The sequence below is a fragment of the Suncus etruscus genome, chromosome 4 (assembly GCF_024139225.1).
Source record: "Suncus etruscus isolate mSunEtr1 chromosome 4, mSunEtr1.pri.cur, whole genome shotgun sequence".
Taxonomy (NCBI): domain Eukaryota; kingdom Metazoa; phylum Chordata; class Mammalia; order Eulipotyphla; family Soricidae; genus Suncus; species Suncus etruscus.
Window position 1 is genome coordinate 96,488,915 of NC_064851.1, and position 17,824 is coordinate 96,506,738.

Here is a 17,824-nt window from a genome sequence, read left to right on the forward strand (position 1 = left end):
GTGTTCACTTCCTTTTCCCTTACATCGCTGCATACTATTAATGTTTGAAGTGCCTAATTAATGATAGGTAATCAGTGAATGGTGTCTATTATTTTTCTAATGGAAAAATAGTCACAAAAATATTTCTGTCTTTATTCCTTAGAAGATCCCCTTAAACAGTTTTTTAATCCTCTGATGTCTATCATCATATATTTGTTGGATCAATAGTAAATATTTATCATTTTTTCTTCCCAAGTTTTCTATGTAGCTAATCGGAAAGCAAAGCAAAACTATTGTCGTTATCAAGCCTAATTCAACTTCTAGACTATTTTTAAATTAAAGATTTTAACCGTCTCAATGGCAACATCTTAAAAATTGGGAAAAGCTAGAATTGTTTTAAAAATCATGATCCCCAAAATTCTCATATCTATGTAATAACATTTTTCAACTCCTTAGACTCCAAGGTTTCCTTTTGTTCTTTTGTGGAACTATGTAGCCTTGGATGTAGAAATTCTTGATGATAATTAATTTCATATTCTGAGGGCCTTGTATATCTATTGGAAACCCACATTCCAGATGAAAGCTATTTTCCAGATTTATGTGATTCTCAAAAAAAATGTAAAATTTTCTTGGATAAAATAATTAGCTAAATGAGTTATAAAGATAAAATAAATAGCTAAATTGTTAGATTAAATAATTGGTTAAATGAATTATGAAGAAAAAGTATGAATTGGGAACTTGATAAAGAACTAACAATATATCTCAAGAAAGATCTTAATTTCATAATGTAAAACAGAACAGGAATAGCCCAAATATGCATAAATAATTTTAAGATCCACAATCTGAACATTCAAAAATTGACTGAGTTTAATGGAAAATAACCATCCTAAAACAATTTTTGTACTTTAATTAGTGGTACAAACTCAAAGGTTAAAACAAAGGATGTAAGTTACTACTTGTGTACATAAACAAATTATCTTCAGAAACTGAAAATACAAGTTTTAGCAGTGGCTTTAGACAAATATATTAAATAAATATATATGTATTTATATATTATATACTAAATAAATATACATATTTAGTATATATTCTAGACAAATATATTAGTAAATTAGAATTAGGAATATTACTGTTGTGTATCTAATGGTAAGTAATATCTTTTGTATATAGGTATAGCGTGTCCTAAATGTTTGAAAGAAATTAAATCTTTAAAGAAATTCAGAAAACAGCAAAAACAAAAGCAATTCAAACTTGAAAGTTATTTTTCTAAAGCTATTTATTTTCTAAAAACAAATCGAAGCAATCATAAAGAGAAAATACGTCTTTACTAACTTTATAAAGAGAAATGAAAACCAAAAGCTAATTTCCCTGACCGGGAATCGAACCCGGGCCGCGGCGGTGAGAGCGCCGAATCCTAACCACTAGACCACCAGGGAAGTTGTTAACCGCTTTCTCTGAAATGTATTTGGTGCTTTGTAAATTCTCCACGTGATTTTCGACCAGTAGGAAGTAAGATTATTGCTCCTAAACTCCACCTATTGCATTCTGGTTCCAGAGCTCCCCCTCCTGAACCCCAGCAAACTCTCAGTGCTCTTTCAGCAGCTCAGCTCTTCCTTGTCCGGTTAAAGAAAAAAGAAAAAGAAGAAAAAAAAAAAAAAAAAGAAAAAAAGAAAAAGAAAAATGCTTCATTCTCCAAATCTCATCCTCTTCTAAGTGCTAAATGGAAAAGACTTCTTGAAATTTCGTTCTAAATGGCCCGACGGTTTGGTTATGTTGCACGTAAATATCTACTCGTAGATGCTTTGCCGCCCAGACTCACAGCTCGCCTTACTATTTGCTTAATCTTGCAGGTTTTTTCTCTCAATGTTACCTTTGGCTCTTTCCGTCTTTCTTTCTCAAGCAGCTGTTAAATCCCTCTAGATATTTCTCTACATCTAAAGGAACTTGCTGCTGGCATAGAGCATTTCTCCAGTGGAGGCCTGGCACAAAGCAAATAGTCTCTGCGAGTGGGGCAGGGCCGCGTGGCCTTAATTGAACGCGATTCTATATAAATCATGAAGATTACGCCTTGGGAGCCTAAGGAAACAAAAAGGACTGTTTAATGGGTGAACAGGCGCCTATCAAGGGCATCTGATCTGCCCCGGCATTCAAATAACTCCACGGGGTTTCTATTAACTTCACCTTCTGCGAACTATGTTATTTGGGCAATTGTTTTACCTCTCTGGTAATATAATTTAGTCATGCAATTTATCTAGGAACCGTACAGTTCAGCCTCTAATCGAAACCCCCTTGAAATTCCAGCATGTTGCTTTTCAAGTGCCAAACGTTATTGTGGAACAAAAGTGACTTAACCCCAAGAGACACCACTAGGCTGCAAGATGAAAGGGGGCTTTTTAAGTAAAGCATATATAAATTTGTAATGATTTTACAACACCCGGCGTCACCGTGAGTTACAGTGATCTGTTGTTACTGGAGAGGTTAGTCGAGACTGCACTCAGAATATTTTTTCTTCTTTTCAGCAACTCAGATTATGGATAGAAATGTATCTAAACTTAATATTATGCAGACAGCAAAGGAAAGGGGTTCATTAAAACTTCTAACGATTTAAAAGGTTACCTTGAAAATTCTTGATCATTCTATTTTATATGGGTCACACAGATCTTTCCTCTACCAAGGAATTTTAAGAAATAGAATTTAGTAGGTGGGGATTTTACTTCGTAGTCGGGGACTCTCAGAGTTTAGACTATTTGGGTTTGAATATTAAGGTTAGCCAGATAGATATATTTAAAGAATAATTTCAGTTTCTGTGTTAATAAGGTTAGTCTCTGTCTTTGCACAAAATATCTCATAATTCCACCATTTTTAGGGGATAACCAGTGTTAACTAGTTTCTTGTATATCATCTTTGAAATAATTTATACGTGCTTGAACACATGTTTCTTTTGACTCGTCAGTTTTATTTTGAATTAACCCATCACTTTAGAAAATTGTGAATAGAAGAAATGAAACCATGTGCCTGAGCTGTTAGAATTTAATAGAAACCAGCATCATTGTGATTATTATGCATTGACATTGAAATTATGGATTTAGATGTCCCTTTAAGTAGTTGAAGGCACTGTGGATTTTATGTCTTCAGATGAAAAAGATGTAAAATAAGCATCGGGGACATTGGTGGTGGGAAAGTTGGTGGTGAAGGGTGTGTGTGGGCATTTTATGGCTGAAATCTAGTTTGAACATACTTGTAACCATGGTGTTTAAATGAAGATTTTATTATTTTTAAAAAAGAATGTAAAATGGCTTAGTAATTATTATTCTGATTATATTTTAATGATGATTGAATATCGGTTAATAATTAAAAGTAAGTTTAATTCTACATTTTTACTGTAGTTACTCCAACTGTTTTTATCCAATTTTTTGTTTTGTCTATATAGGCAAGTGGTGCTCAGGAGTTACTCCTTTTTTTGTTGTTGTTCTTGTTTTGTTTTTGGGTCACACCCAGTGGTGCTCAGGGGTTGCTCCTGGCTTTGAGCTCAGAAATTGCTCTTGGCAAGCTCGGGGGACAATATGGGATGCCAGGATTTGAACCACCATCCATCCTGGGTCTACTGCATACAAGGCAAATGCCCTACTGCTGTGCTATCTCTCCGATCTTCAGGAGTTACTCCTGTACTAAGGAATCACTATGGAACTGCTCAAGGACCATATGCAGTGCTGGGGATTGAACCTGTGTTGGTTGCATGCAAGACAAGTGCCTTATCCACACTACTATAATATTTATAATGGCATCTGTGACTTGTTTATTATGTTGTTATTGTTGTAATTTTGTTTTGATTCTCAGAGCTTCCTCCTTGCTCTATGTTCAAGGATCACTTCTGACAGGACCTGGAGACTATATATTGTGCTGGGGATACAACCCAGGTAGGTCTGCTTTACTGCACGCACGGCAAACTCCTAACCCACTATACTCTCTCTGGCCCTTGCACAGTTTTGTTTTGTTTTTTTTTTTCACGGTACTTGTCTAGATGCACTAATTGTTAACATTCTGCCATTTTCGCTTTCTTTTTTCAGTTATCCATTTCTGTATGAACCATTTGAGGGTAGTTTCAGATATCATGTCATGAAAGCATGTGCTTTCCCGTATACTTACTAAGAACAAAAATAAAATGGTCATACATTAGAAATTTAAAATTAATACAGCATTATTATTATATAACCAGATTTTCAAATTGTCCTAACACCTTTAAATTGTTTAATAACAATTTCTGTAGTAGGATAACAATATGGTTCAAGTTTATGATATGGGTACAGAATGTACACACTACCACTGACACCATAATGCATCCTCCACTCAACCCCTGTCCCTGTGCCAATCTTTGGCCAGGCTCTCCTTTTTCCTTTACTCTGGAATAGTTTCCTTATTTTTGTTTCTTTTTTTGTATTAGTGATCTCTTTGTATATTAGAAGACTTTTGGTTTAATTTCAATTTTTGTGTAGGTCGAGCTAGAGAAAGTAGAGCGTGTAAATTGCTTGCCTTGCATGCTGCATACCTGAGTTCAATCCTTATCACCCATATGTCCTCCCACCCCATTCTCCTTGAGTGCTCCTTTGTGTAGAGAGGAGTAAGCTTGGAGCAGTGCTGGGTATGACCCCCAAATCATAAAACAATTTTATGGAAGGGAAATTACCTTAAGTGGTGTCTCCTTAGTATATTATATCAGAATGCATAGAAATGCTGATGTATTGTGTTGTTCTAATGGTAAGTGGACAGAAAAATGCCTTCTGACTGAGATAGGACTTTGTCCTATCCCTGGAAAATGAGATTATGTTACTTTAGAGGGAATATGTGTTTAAATTAAGGACTTTGAGGTTGAGATTAACTTGGATTATCCAGGAGGGCTCCAGAGCATCACACAGTTATTTATAAGTGAAGGAAAGATCAGGTCACATGATGTGATCTCAGAAAGATAGAAAGACCCAGCCTTTTTTGGCTTTGAATGTGGAAGAGAGTAAGAGTATAGAAGTGAAAAAGGCAGAAGGAAAAATTACTGGTTAGAGTTTACAGAAAAAACCAACCTTGCCAATACCCAGATTTTTAGATACCTCTAAAACTCTGGATTACGAAGCTGAACAATAATATATTTGTGTTGGTTTAAGATGTTCATTTATAGTAATGAAAAATCTACAATATAATTTTTAACAGCCTTTTAAAAAAAGTTAATTTGCCCATAATTTACACACCTGGTAAAGTGAGTTTTAGTTTGAAATTGCTATGTTGGAATAGTAAGTCATGATATTTCATAAAAATGCAGGTATAGTTAAAATTATTGAGTTTTATTTTAAGTTTTATTTCAACCTGACTTAGTAATTCTTCTGTTTTAAAATTTACCAAACAAATATTTTTTGACAATCTAATACATGTAAGGTACTGTGTTAAGTTTCAAAGACATCATAGTAGACAGATACACCCCTGCCTTTAAAGCTTAGTCTGCATGTTGCAAGTACATAAAAATTACTATGTGGTAGTATATATGTTAGAATAGAGGAAAGTAAAATAAATATATATTTTGCTCTAAGTTGATTTGTTTATTTAGGAGATTTAAAACAAATTTTTATTTATACATACTTTGCTGGTGAGAATATAATATGGCATAACCCTTCTCAAAAAATATTTTGGTGGTTTCTTATAAAACTACACATGCTCTTACCATATTACAATGACAAAAATTGTACTCATGGACACTTCCAAAAGAGGTGAAAAAAATGTGTTCACAATATGTCTACCAATTTTTATAGCAGCTTTATTTATGATTACCCAAACTGAAAGAAAATATGTCTTTTAACGGATGAGTAGTTAAGCTGACACATTCATACCATGAAATATTTTATTAATAAGAGACAGAAACTATTGATATATATAACAATTTTATGGTTCCTAAGAGAGTCATACAGGGTTCAGCAAAACTCTGAAAGGATATGTGCTGCGTGATTCCATTTTTTTTTTCGAGTTCAGCAATTTTATTTAACGGGGGAAGGCGGCACCCTCCCCACCCTCTTCTTGGTGGTCAATCAGGGTCGGTTCCCCGAAAATCCTGTAGCCCACCATGATTCCATTTATATATAACATTTTTGAGATTATAGACATGAGAAATTTTAGTGACTGAGAAGCATCAGAGATGTGCTTGGGTAAAGGATTCTCAAAAAAAAGAGAAAAATGGATTCTACAAGGAGTTAATAGGCTGTATGAGCTTTGAAGCGATAAATAGCCCTGTACCTTATAATGATGACAGTATAAGAACTTATATGGATGATAAAATTGCATTTACAAATATCCCCACTCTTATGTGAGTGGTTGAATCTGAATAGGCTCTGAAGATTGTACCAATTGCAATTTTGGTTTTGATATAGTGCTGTAGTTAGGCCCGATAGTAGTCCTTAGGGCCAGAAAGATAGCTCAGCAGGTAGAGCATATATATGCTATGCATGCAAGCAGTGAAGGTTCTATTTCTGGCACCACATGACCACATTGGGCTCCTGGGCACCACTAAGTCTCAAGAAGAGCCCCAATTATCATAAAATACAGTCCAAAAACCAAATAACTTTTTTTTTGTTTTTTTTTTTTTTTTTGGGCCACATTCATTTGATGCTCAGGGGTTACTCCTGGCTAAAGCACTCAGAAATTGCCCCTGGCTTGGGAGGGACCATATGGGATGCCCGGGGATCAAACCGTGGTCCTTCCTTGGCTAGCACTTGCAAGGCAGGCACCTTAACTCTAGCGCTACCTCGCTGACCCCACCAAACAACTTTTTAAAAAGAACCCCCCCACCAGGGGCAAATTGGATGTCGGAATGAAGTTATGAATTTCCCTGTACATTTTCTGTAACATTTTGTGTATCTATAATTATTCCCTCATAACTTATTACACTCTAAGTTACTTTCATATACTAACACAAAACCTCAATGCCACTTAATGTCACTTTGAGTGTAGGAATTTTTTTCAGTGTTTAACTTATGTTTTTGTACCAATGCCTTCACACCAGTGTAAGGTTTGAAGAATATGTGAAAAATATGTAGTGGTCTGAAGCTATTCAATAGATTAATTTTTTTTGTTTGTTTTTGTGCCATTTCTGGTGATGCTCACAGATTATTCCTGGCTCTGCACTCAGGAATCACTCTTGTAGATGCTCAATGAACCAGATGGGATGTTAGGGATCAAACTTGGGTTGATTGCATGCATAACCCTACCCACTCTATGATCTATCACTCATCTTTGGATTTTTTTATATAATCAAAAATGGCCTTTATTTTCATTATAATTGTGATTATTTTGATGTTTTTCCCATCTTTTTATTTTTATTTATGTAAAGAATAACGATTTAAAAAGTTATTGATAGTTACATTATAGACATATAATATTTCAACACCAATCCCATCACTACTGTCAACTCCCAATGCCAGTATTCCCATGCTCCATCATCCCAACACAGACCCCCCTAATTACTCCCCCACTGCCTGCCACCTTGACAGGCACATTACAAAATTCAATAGATGCTGTTTAGATCTTATATTTTTATTGTTGAGTCTGTGCTTTGGATACCTTTCTCCTACATTACCAATATAACTGAAGTTCCAACCTCCGTTCCCCATTACTTCCCTTTCTCACCTTCCTTCCCACCTTGATTTCTTTTCTTCTCTGAACTTCTCTCTAGGTACTGGGGTAAATTGTCATCTAGGCATCCCCCTTTTACTGCATTACATTTTCTTATCCAGTTATTTTATATACCACAGACAAATGAAATCATCCTGTGTTTTTCTTCTGGCTTTCTTCTCTCAATATGAGATCTTTCTGTTTCAACCAGGTTGCAGCAAATTTCATGATTCCAGTATTCCTGCAGCTGCATAGACTTTCTTTGTGTATATGTGTCATATCTTTATAATCAATTCATATATTATTGGACACCTAGGATGATATCATATTTAGCTATGAATAATGGTATGCACATATTCTTTTGAATGAATGTTTCTAAGTCCCACAGCTAATTACCCAAAAGCAGAATTTCTGGGTCATGTGGCAGCTCAATTCTAAGTTGACTAAGAACTCTCTATTTTCCTTTTCACATTGTTGAACCGGACAAAATTACCACCAGCAGTGAGTGAGAGTTCATTTTTTACCACATCCCTGCCAGCACAGATATTTCCTAGTATTTTTATTTATCTTTAGATTTTATCACAGATAAAGAGAATCACTAAACCTGGACCTCATCACAAAAGAATGTATGTACATTCACAGCACAAGGTACAATTTTTCAATGTTCAGTCAATCACCCAGTTGTGAAATTGAGCCAATGCTTTCAACACTTTGGGCACTGAACTCTCAATGCCTCTTTAGGTACAGGATTAACTACCCAAATACATCCAACAGACACCATTAGATAATAAGAGACTTTTAAGTCTCAACCAGCCCAAGATTGGTTTTTGAAAGGTGTGTGCTCTGAGGTCCAGTTTGCCTGCTAATATATTAATTTTTGTTAGTTTTGCTATCCGGAATTGAAACTTTCAACTTAACCATATAAGGCACGCACCTCCCCACTTATTCAAGCAGTAAAGAGTGAACTTTAGGGATCAGAGTGCTAGGTAGTACAGGATTTAAGACACTTGCCTCTTATTAAACAAGCATAGAGCTGAGAGAAGTTCCCATGCATCAGTCTGTGTGGCCCTAAGTCCCCCTCCTACCAGACACAAAAATAAAACAAAAAATCAGCAATAAATTTTGGTGCAATGGATCAAATTCATCACCCAACATACAACTTTCTGTAAATAGGTTTACCAAGAAACTTCCAAAGAGTCTAATTTTCCAATGATTGAGAACTCATGACTTAATGACTTGTATAATCCTTTTATTTTTGCTAAGTATTTTAGTAGAATTTGCTAATGTTCCTGTTCTTTTAGTAATGAATCAATACTACTAGTCACACTTCATACAGTATTTTGTTTTGTTTGTTTCAAGGCCACAGGCTTGTTTGTACTTTATGGATACTCAAGAATTACTCCTGGCTCTGCACTCAGGAATCACTTCTGGTGTTGCTTACCATAAGGTACCATATGGGATGCCAGTTATTGAACCCAGGTCTGTTGCCTGCAAAGCAAGTGCCTTACCTGCTGTACTATCTTTCCAGTGCCTAAAGTACTCTTTTACAGAAGTACAAAAGACAATACTGAATACACTTACAAAGATAATTGTTATTATTAGGTGTTGTTTCTGAAAGCCATAAAATATTTTCCCAAACCAGCCAGGATGTCACTTAGGACAAAACAGAATTCTTTTACTCAAAGGTATATGAAGTTTCCTTCCACTGGTTCTTTTGCCATCCCTGAGTAAAGAAGAGATAGATAAGCAAAGGGAGCTCTTTTTACTTCATTTCACAGCTGAGGGGAGTACAGCTCTCTACATCTATTCCAAACTCTTATTACATCGAGACTAGACTTCTTTATTTTAGAATAAATGAGAGAATAGTTCAGCCTACATGACACTTCAATGATCTGTACTTTTCAATGAAAATAGGAAGAAAAGTTTTCATATTTAAAGAAATCCTCAGATCCAGGGGCCAGAGAGATGGCATGGAGGTAAGGCATTTGCCTTGCATGCTGAAGGTCAGTGATTCAAATCCTGACATCTCATATTGTCCCTTGAGCCTGCCAGGAGCAATTTCTGAGTACAGAGCCAGGAGTAACCCCTGAGTACTGCCGGGTGTGACCCCCCAAATACAAACAAACAAACAAAAAAAAGAAATCCTCAAGTCCATAAAATAGTGTGGCATTTTATCTCACCCTTTTCTGTCATGGCATCATTTGTCAAGCACCTACTGTTAGCCAGGTGTAGTGAAGGGTACCAGTGTTATAATTTCTAAAAAGTTATTTTGTAATCATTTATTATGATTTTATAATCAACAGCCTGTTTTAGTAACTTAGCTTTTTGAAGAGTATGCACAAGATTTTAAGGTTAGCATAATCCACTAATAAAAGTCATTTCATTTTCACATTCTCCCTGTAAAATTCAATGATTAAAGTTATTTAATTATCTTTCTTTACAGATAAAGCAGATGAGGTTGAGTAATTTATCCTTGCTCAGCAGGTAAGAGAGCTTTAGAATAAATCTTTCTTAAACTGCAAGTTTCACACAGCGATGCAATTTGAGCATGTAATATAGCATGTAGTTCTGACTGAATCTAGAAGAATAGAAGAGGATCTTTAAACTATAAACATTTTTTTTTGTTTTGTTTTGGGCCACACCCAGCAGTGCTCAGGGGTTACTCCTGGCTGTCTGTTCAGAAATAGCTCCTGGCAGGCACTGGGGACCATATGGGACACCGGAATTCGAACCAACCACCTTAGGTCCTGGATCAGCTGCTTGTAAGGCAAACACCGCTGTGCTATCTCTCCGGCCCCTAAACTATAAACATTTTTTAAAAGACTGACATTTTATGACTGATGTTGCTTTTTTTAAAATACATGTTTGGAAGTCAGAAAGATAATCTAGAGGGCAAGAGCAGGTAGGGTTCTTATCTCGCACCCAGCTGACCAAGGTTTGATTCCTGGCAGCCCATACTGTACCAGGAGTATCCCTTAACAAAAAGCCACAATTAAGCCCTTTAGCACCACTGGGTGCAGTTAAATACCAATAAATAAAATATACACTCGGTTGTATATTTTTCAAATTAAAAAAATGTGATCCTCCATTCATACTTTCCCTTTCCTCTGTTATTGTAATGACTATGGCAAGGGTTATGCAGCTGCATGGTTTGGGGGCTTGACAGGGGACTCACTCCTTTTGTGCCAACAGTTGATCATGGAGGGGATGAGAATCATACTCCTGTCCATGATTCTTGCATCTCTTTTTTTCAGTAGTTTTTGGGTATTCTAGTCATGGTACACACACCTGACTATTGTGCAATCAGAAGTCACTTTTGAAACCAGGGATCCAAAATAATAGAATTGTTAAGACTCTGTGCTTACATTTATATGGGAATAGCTATGGCACAGAAGTTGTATCAGGCTTCTGAGGCCAGGTGCCTCTCTGCTTATGTTTCTGTGCAAGACATGCTGTCCAGAAAACAAAAGGAGAAATTATTGGACTTGGAGAATGGCACATTAGTGGATATTTCCTGCAGACAGGCCTTTATGTAAAATGTGTAAAAGAGGAACTACTGCTAAAGTCTCATTCCAGAGACAAAGAGAAGGAAAACTTCTGCCATAAAGGCAATAGGTGAGATGCTGGAAGGAAACTGGACACTATTGGCAGGAGGAAACTGGACACTATTGGCGGGAAACTGGACACTATTGGCGGGAATGTATGTGTCCTAGTGAAGGGATAGGTGTTCAAACATTGTATGATCAAAACAATCATGAATAACTTTGCAGTTGTGTATCCATGACTTTAATTAAAATTTTATTTTAAAAAATTCTCATTGACTTTACTGTCCATCGTGTAAATACAAATACATTGCTGAGTTCTGAATTTGGGGGAAATTTTATGAACAATATTGTCATTGGCAGTTCAATCACTAATTTAATCACCAAAGCTTCTGCCTTGAAATTCAAGGAACTTGTCTTTAAAAATAACAGTTTGCACTACTATAGAGCATTTACTTGCCTGCTTTATAAGCTAGTTTTATATTGGAGTGATGTATGGGCTCTCCAATGAGGAGGAGGTGTTGCTCAGGCAATGTGGTACAGGGGATAACACAGATGACAGAGTTGGGGATTAGGGACATCCAGGACTGCGCTGTGATTCTTGGAGTTCAGATGGTGGCAGGATGAAACCCATGTTAGGCATGCATCCTAGCTGCTATCGTACCCCAGTTGAACCTTAGTAAAATCCTTTAGGACACATCAAAGAAGTGAGACAGCAACTCCATTTCTCTGGACCTCCCAAATCACATTTTCTATTAAAGTCAGTTTTTTGCATTTTATTTGTTTATTTGTTTATTTATTTATTTATTTTGGTTTTGGGGCCACACCTGGCGGTGCTTAGGGGTTACTCCTGGCTGTCTGCTCAGAAATAGCTCCTGGCAGGCACGAGGGACCATATGGGACACCTGGATTTGAACCAACCACCTTTGGTCCTGGATCCACTGCTTGCAAGGCAAACGCCGCTATGCTATTTCTCTGGGCCCTTTTTTTCTTTTTTTTTTTTTCTTTTTTTTTTTTTTTTATGTTTGGTTTTGGGGCCACTGTCCACAGTGTTCAGGGATAACTTGTAGAGGGCTCCAGGACCAAACGTGATGCCGGGGAATCAAACCTCGATGGTTCACGTGCAAGGCAAGCATTTTAACCATTATTGCTCTGGTCCACAGCATATGTATTTTAGAAGTTGGCGTTACCTTCGGAAATAACTTGCATCTAACACAACAGAGAAAAAGATCTAATTCTTCATCTTAAAAAAAAAAACACATGTAAATCTGCAATCCAATTTGTATATATCCTTGAGGCAGAATTGGGTTTCCCTTCATTAGTTTTCAAGCCAGCATAGAGACCAGTAAAATTTCAAGGCCCCCCACTGTTGAAGGATTGCTCTGGTTTGCTTTCCCGTGAACCTGTTAGCATAAGCCATGTCAGCATCTAGGCGGACACTATTTCCTCTGCCTCTATGTTTGTGTGTGCATGCTGACACACCAAAATTATCAGACCACTATCTATCTCCTTGTCTGTCTCTATCTATCTCTGCGTGTCTCTCGACACACCAGCCTTATCAGGCCAGTTGCAGGCTCTAACTTGAAGCTTTTTCTGTGTATAAAGGCAAATCTACCATCTAGATATTCCTAGTTAGCCTTGCTGTGTTGGCCATGAAAAGATAGAAGGAACAAAACTCTAAAAGGGGTCTGGAAAGCTACTAAGCACTCCTCAGTGCAGAAGCAAGTCCTTTTTATGGGGGAGTACCGGTAGGCCTGGAGGCCCCACCTGCCACATTCTGTAGTCATGATTGCAGTTTGGCAGATTCAGGCTACTGAACCCTGCGGGAGCCGGAGGGGAGGGCATGGACCTCCCTTGGAAAAGCAACGTCGCCAGAAAGGCCAGAAGGAGGAATTGACTGCGGCCAGTGATCCCAGAACAAGAAGGGCAGGAAGCCAAGGGTCGGTCTAATTCCAGGTGTGCGTACCGAGCCTTCCTGGCCACCAAGTGGGGCCGGTTGCAAGGCGGGTGTGGGGTGTGATACCTGGCTATGTAAGGCCACAAAAGAGAGGGGACCCGTCGGAAAGCGCCAACCCAGGGCCCGGGCCTGCAGAGGCCGCGCGCGCAGCTCTCCGGGGGTGGGGCCGCGGGGCCCGGCCGGGGCTGAACCTCCGCGGCTGGAAGGTGGCGGGAGGGGGGTGTCCTGGCCGTGGGGGCGCGCCGGGGTGCGGGGGATGCCGCTGGGCTGCAGCAACAGCAGCAGAGCACGGCCGCAGGGCTCGGGGCCTCTCGCCAGCGCGGACGGACGGACGCCCAGCGCGGCTCCGCCCGGGTGGAGCTAGAGGCGGGGTTCTGCCCCCCCCCCCCCCCGCCACCTCGGGCCGGGGCCGTTGCGCCGATCGCGGGCGAGCGGGCGGGTGCGGCCGCGGGGTGGGCGACGTCCGAGGAGTCCCACCGGTGGCCGCGATCGGCATCGTGGACCGGACGCAGGTCTCCGGGGCCTGATCCTCGGGGGGCTCCCGCCGCCTCCCCATCCTGCACCTCCTTCGCTCAGCTCACCCACGCCACGCCGGGGGATGCGCTTCCCCGCCCCGAGCTGCGGAGCCCGCCGCTCCCAGAAATGCGTGCACCCCATCCCGTTCTTCCAGACCCCGGGAGCGGGCGCCTGGGTCCTGTAGGTAGGTGGAGGAGTTGGGGAGCTGCAGATGCTGCAGGGGGAACAGGCCCAGGAGCTGGGGCTGGGGTTGGGGCTCTAGGGCTGGGTTCCCCTGAACTTGTCCTCTTGCAGAAGCTCAGAGCTGGGCTCCCCCTTTCACCCCACCATCTATCTCTTCTGCAGCTCGGAGGCCGCAAGGTTAGCAGGAGAAACGGACCTTTCTCTGTCCAGCCCCTGGCCCGATGGGGTGGGGAGCGCGCTGCAGGCAAGGGGGCCGGGGTAAGGAGGGCAGATTGGCACGTCACTGCATTTATTTATCGGCCGGGATAAACAACATGTTCAGGTGGAAAAGATGTCTTTGCAGGTTTACCCTCTCCGGATGGATGGACAGAGGTGTCCTTCCTGTTTGAAGCCAAGATGCAACGCTGCTAAAGGTTCTTTTTTCTGGCTGCTGATTATGTATTTCTGAGCTGCCTGCAATAGACTCTCTCTCGGTGGCTCAGTCGCTTAGAGTCGGGACTTTGGGGCCTGTTGGAGAAAGGACTGTGAGATGGATGACAAGGTTTTTGGAGACTCGAACGAGGCGGGCTGATCCAGTGCTGCTACTTGAAGGGGCCCCCAGTTTAGGGGAAGGGGCGCGAGCGGCAAGTTTGTTGGGTACACAGGTGTTGGGAGTTGAGACTGCTTGGATTGCAGGGGAGGCCCCGAGTCGGCCGGCAGAGGCAGCCGAGAGCGCGACTGATTTCCCTTGCCAGGTGGTAAAGTGCTTTGGGGTGTGTGTTGTGTTGTGTGTGTGTGTGTGTGTGTGTGTTTGGGCTGTGTGTGTTTGGGCTGTGTGTGTTATGTGTGTGTACCTGGTTGTGGGGTGTGTGTGTGTGTGTGTACCTGGTTGTGGATTTTCTTGCCCTGTAAATGTAAGGCGCCCCTTGCATTCTGTCTTTGGGCTGTGTGTGTGTGTGTGTGTGTGTGTGTGTGTGTGTGTGTACACGTACGTACCTGGTTGTGGATTCTCTTGCCCTGTAAATGCAAGGCGCCCCTTGCATTCTGTCAAGTTTACAGCTGAACTTTGGTCGACCACGTTACAAGGCAACTTCCCTACATTTGCCCTCGATTTGATACCAAGATTTAAGCTTTAGAGTTTGGGAAGGGTTGAAAGAAGTCTGCAACGTTTGGTTGATATGTTAAAGTATCTAATAAGGTTGTTAAATATCCCTTGCTTATTCGTGACTGACTGGTGGCGTGAACTGTGTTTCAGCTAAGGAAATTAGGGATTGGCATGGATATACCATCCTGTGGATGTTAGAGTTTGATTGAATTGAAAGAAAATCAATTCTCGGTCTAATTAAACACACGTGGCTGTTTTAATACTTAATTTTGAATGTTGACAAGTTCGAACCATAGGCACTTCCTCATTTATGACATAAGTGTTATATTAAATGAGGCAATTATTCCCAATTCTTAATAGTTTCGTCGTTCATGGCTTACGATGGCAAATTTTTCCAATCTCAGTAATCAAAACTGCCTCAAATGCAGGCATAATTTTTTTGTTTTTGTTTATGTTTTTGGGCCACACCCTGCGGCTCACAGAAGTTATTCCTGGCTCTGCGCTCAGAAATTGCCCTGGCAGGCTCAGGGAGCGTTATGGGATGCCTGAGATAAAACCCGGGTTAGTCCAGGGTCGGCTGTGTGCAAGGCAAATGCCCTACCGCTGTGCTATCACTCTGACCCCCAAACACAATTTTTTTAAAAGTGCAATTCAGGTTAGAAGGGAAGATTCTAAGTTACTCCAGAGCTCAGGCTGATTTGGTTAATAAGTGACATGTTAACTTGTTTTAAATGTGAGTAGTTGTGGCTGTTTATAATGAATTTCATTCCATGTATAGCTAAAAAAAATATAAAGCATTTAGATGGTTTTTATTCCTAAAAGATTCTAAAGGCATCGTACAGAGTCACTTTTTCAGCTGTATAGGGTTTCTTTAATATATGTTTTCCCATTTTTGAAGTTTTTGAAGTTGGCAATGGAACACAGAATTCCTTTAAGCTTGTGAATTTCATGTGATCTTCATAAATACCAGGGATAATGTCACATTTTTTTTCACTGTGAGTTTTGCTTGTTTGTTTATTTTGGGGCCACTCTTGGTGATACCTGCTGAATACTCTGGGCTCTGCACTCAGGAATTACTGAGTTGTTGGGGAATCATATGGGATGCCCAGATTGAATATTCATTGGCCAAGTGTAAGGCAAGACCCTACCTGAAGTACTATTTCTGCAGTTCCATATTTTTTATTTTTATTTTGCTTTTACTTTTCTGTCATGCAAAGTTTATGGGTAAGTGATCTTTTCGATTGTGAGGAGATACAGTGGGGGCGAATGCTCCCAAGTTGTGCCTAGGAGATCCTGACCTCCCAGCTATGGTCAGTACAGTGGCCCCTTCCATAAGGAGTTGGAGGATTTAATGCTGTTCAGACCTGTTCTCTGGGGCTTCCATGTATGCAATGATGTTGAGGGTCATGTACTGGGGTTAAACCCATGCTATGCTTGTGTCCTACCTGCTGTACTATGCCCTGGCCCCACTTCAGTATTATTTTTTAATTTTCTTTTAAAAATATTAAATCACAGTGAGATGCAGAGTTAAAACTTGTTAATTCTTCAGTTTCACTCATAAAATGTTCCAATTCCCATCCCTTCACTAGTGGTGATTTTCTACCACCAGTCCAATTTACCTAGTTTTCCTTCCCACTCCCCTCATGCAGCTGAATCCATGGGAGACATCTCTCTCTCTCTCTCTCTCTCTCTCTCTCTCTCTCTCTCTCTCTCTCTCTCTCTCTCTCTCTCTCCCTTTTATTCTTTTTAGGCACCATGGTTTTGTGGTTTCAATGCTGTTACTGAAAGGGTATCATTCATATCAATTTACCTTCTTTTTAATTTCACTTGATTTTATTGAAACCATTGTGATTTAAAGGCCTTCATAGTTTGGTTTTCAGACATACAATGAATCAGGGCTAATCCTACCACCAGTGTTGACTTCCTTCCAACAGGTTACCAGAGTTTATCCCATACCACCACCCTTAGCCCTCTGGTCAGACTCATTTTAAGTTTAGATGGTTAAAGTTTGGTTTCTTTATTCCATTGTTGTTGGATTGGATAATCAGTTCTGTCCCTTTTTTTTCCTTATCTCCACCAATAGACCTGAGACCTCTTAACTCCTGGCCCCCATCCTTTCTTCCTTACTTCTTAATTTTAGCATCTAGTTCTTGTCTAGGGTGATTGTTACCAACTATTATTGTTGTAGTAGCCCATTCTCTTTCCTAACTGCCCTGTCTTTCCCATTTCTATGTCTTTTGATTATTATTTAACTTTTTTATATACTGGAAATTAATGTGATAATTCTGTATGTCCCTCTTCCTTAGACTCAGCATGATACTTTCCATGTCGATCCATAAATAAGAAATCTCATAACTTTACTTTTCTAAGAGCTGAGTAGTATCCATGGATATACCATAGTTTCCTTATCTACTCATTTGTTCTGAGCACTTGGGTTGCTTTCAGTTAATATATAATAGCGCTGCAATGAATATAGGATTTGGATGCTTTTTTTGCTTTTTGTTTTTGGGTCCCTAGAGTATATTCCTATGAGTTGTTTTGCTGGGTCAAATAGAAGCTCATTTGCTAGTGGAATTTTTTAAGTAATGTCTCTATTGTTTTCCAAAAAGACTGTACCAGTCAACATTCTCACCAGCAGTAAATGAGTCTCCTTTTCCCCTGCATCCATGCCAGCACTGGTTGTTCTTGTTTTTTTTTTTTTTTTGATGTGTGCATATGTCTGTACTGTCAGATGACATCTCATTGTTGTCTTAATGTAGATCTCCTTGATAATTAATGATATAGAGTATTTTTTATTTTCCTTTTGGCCATCATGATATTTTCTTTGATGAGTTTCTTTCTGTTCATTTCTTCTCTTCATCTTTTGATGGAGTTGGATGATGATTTTTTTCTTATATATATAATTAATATTAACCACTT

General features: G+C 39.7%; 1 protein-coding gene and 1 non-coding gene across 4 annotated transcripts in view; one reads left to right on the top strand and one right to left on the bottom strand.

The window, feature by feature from the left end:
- Positions 1–1,343: 1,343 nt before the first annotated feature.
- Positions 1,344–1,415, bottom strand: TRNAE-CUC (transfer RNA glutamic acid (anticodon CUC)). The gene has a single exon. It is a non-coding gene; the product is annotated as a tRNA-Glu (tRNA).
- A 12,294-nt stretch (positions 1,416–13,709) lies between these two features.
- The window catches only part of NCOA7 (nuclear receptor coactivator 7), a 168,473-nt gene continuing 164,358 nt past the window's right edge, over positions 13,710–17,824 (top strand). For 2 of the 3 annotated variants that reach the window (XM_049771097.1, XM_049771100.1), the window contains exon 1: positions 13,710–13,822. The gene's annotated coding sequence lies outside the window, so the exon portion shown is untranslated. Of the gene's footprint in view, positions 13,823–14,023; positions 14,080–17,824 lie in introns of those variants that run through there. The other variant, XM_049771098.1, reaches the window with a different exon arrangement.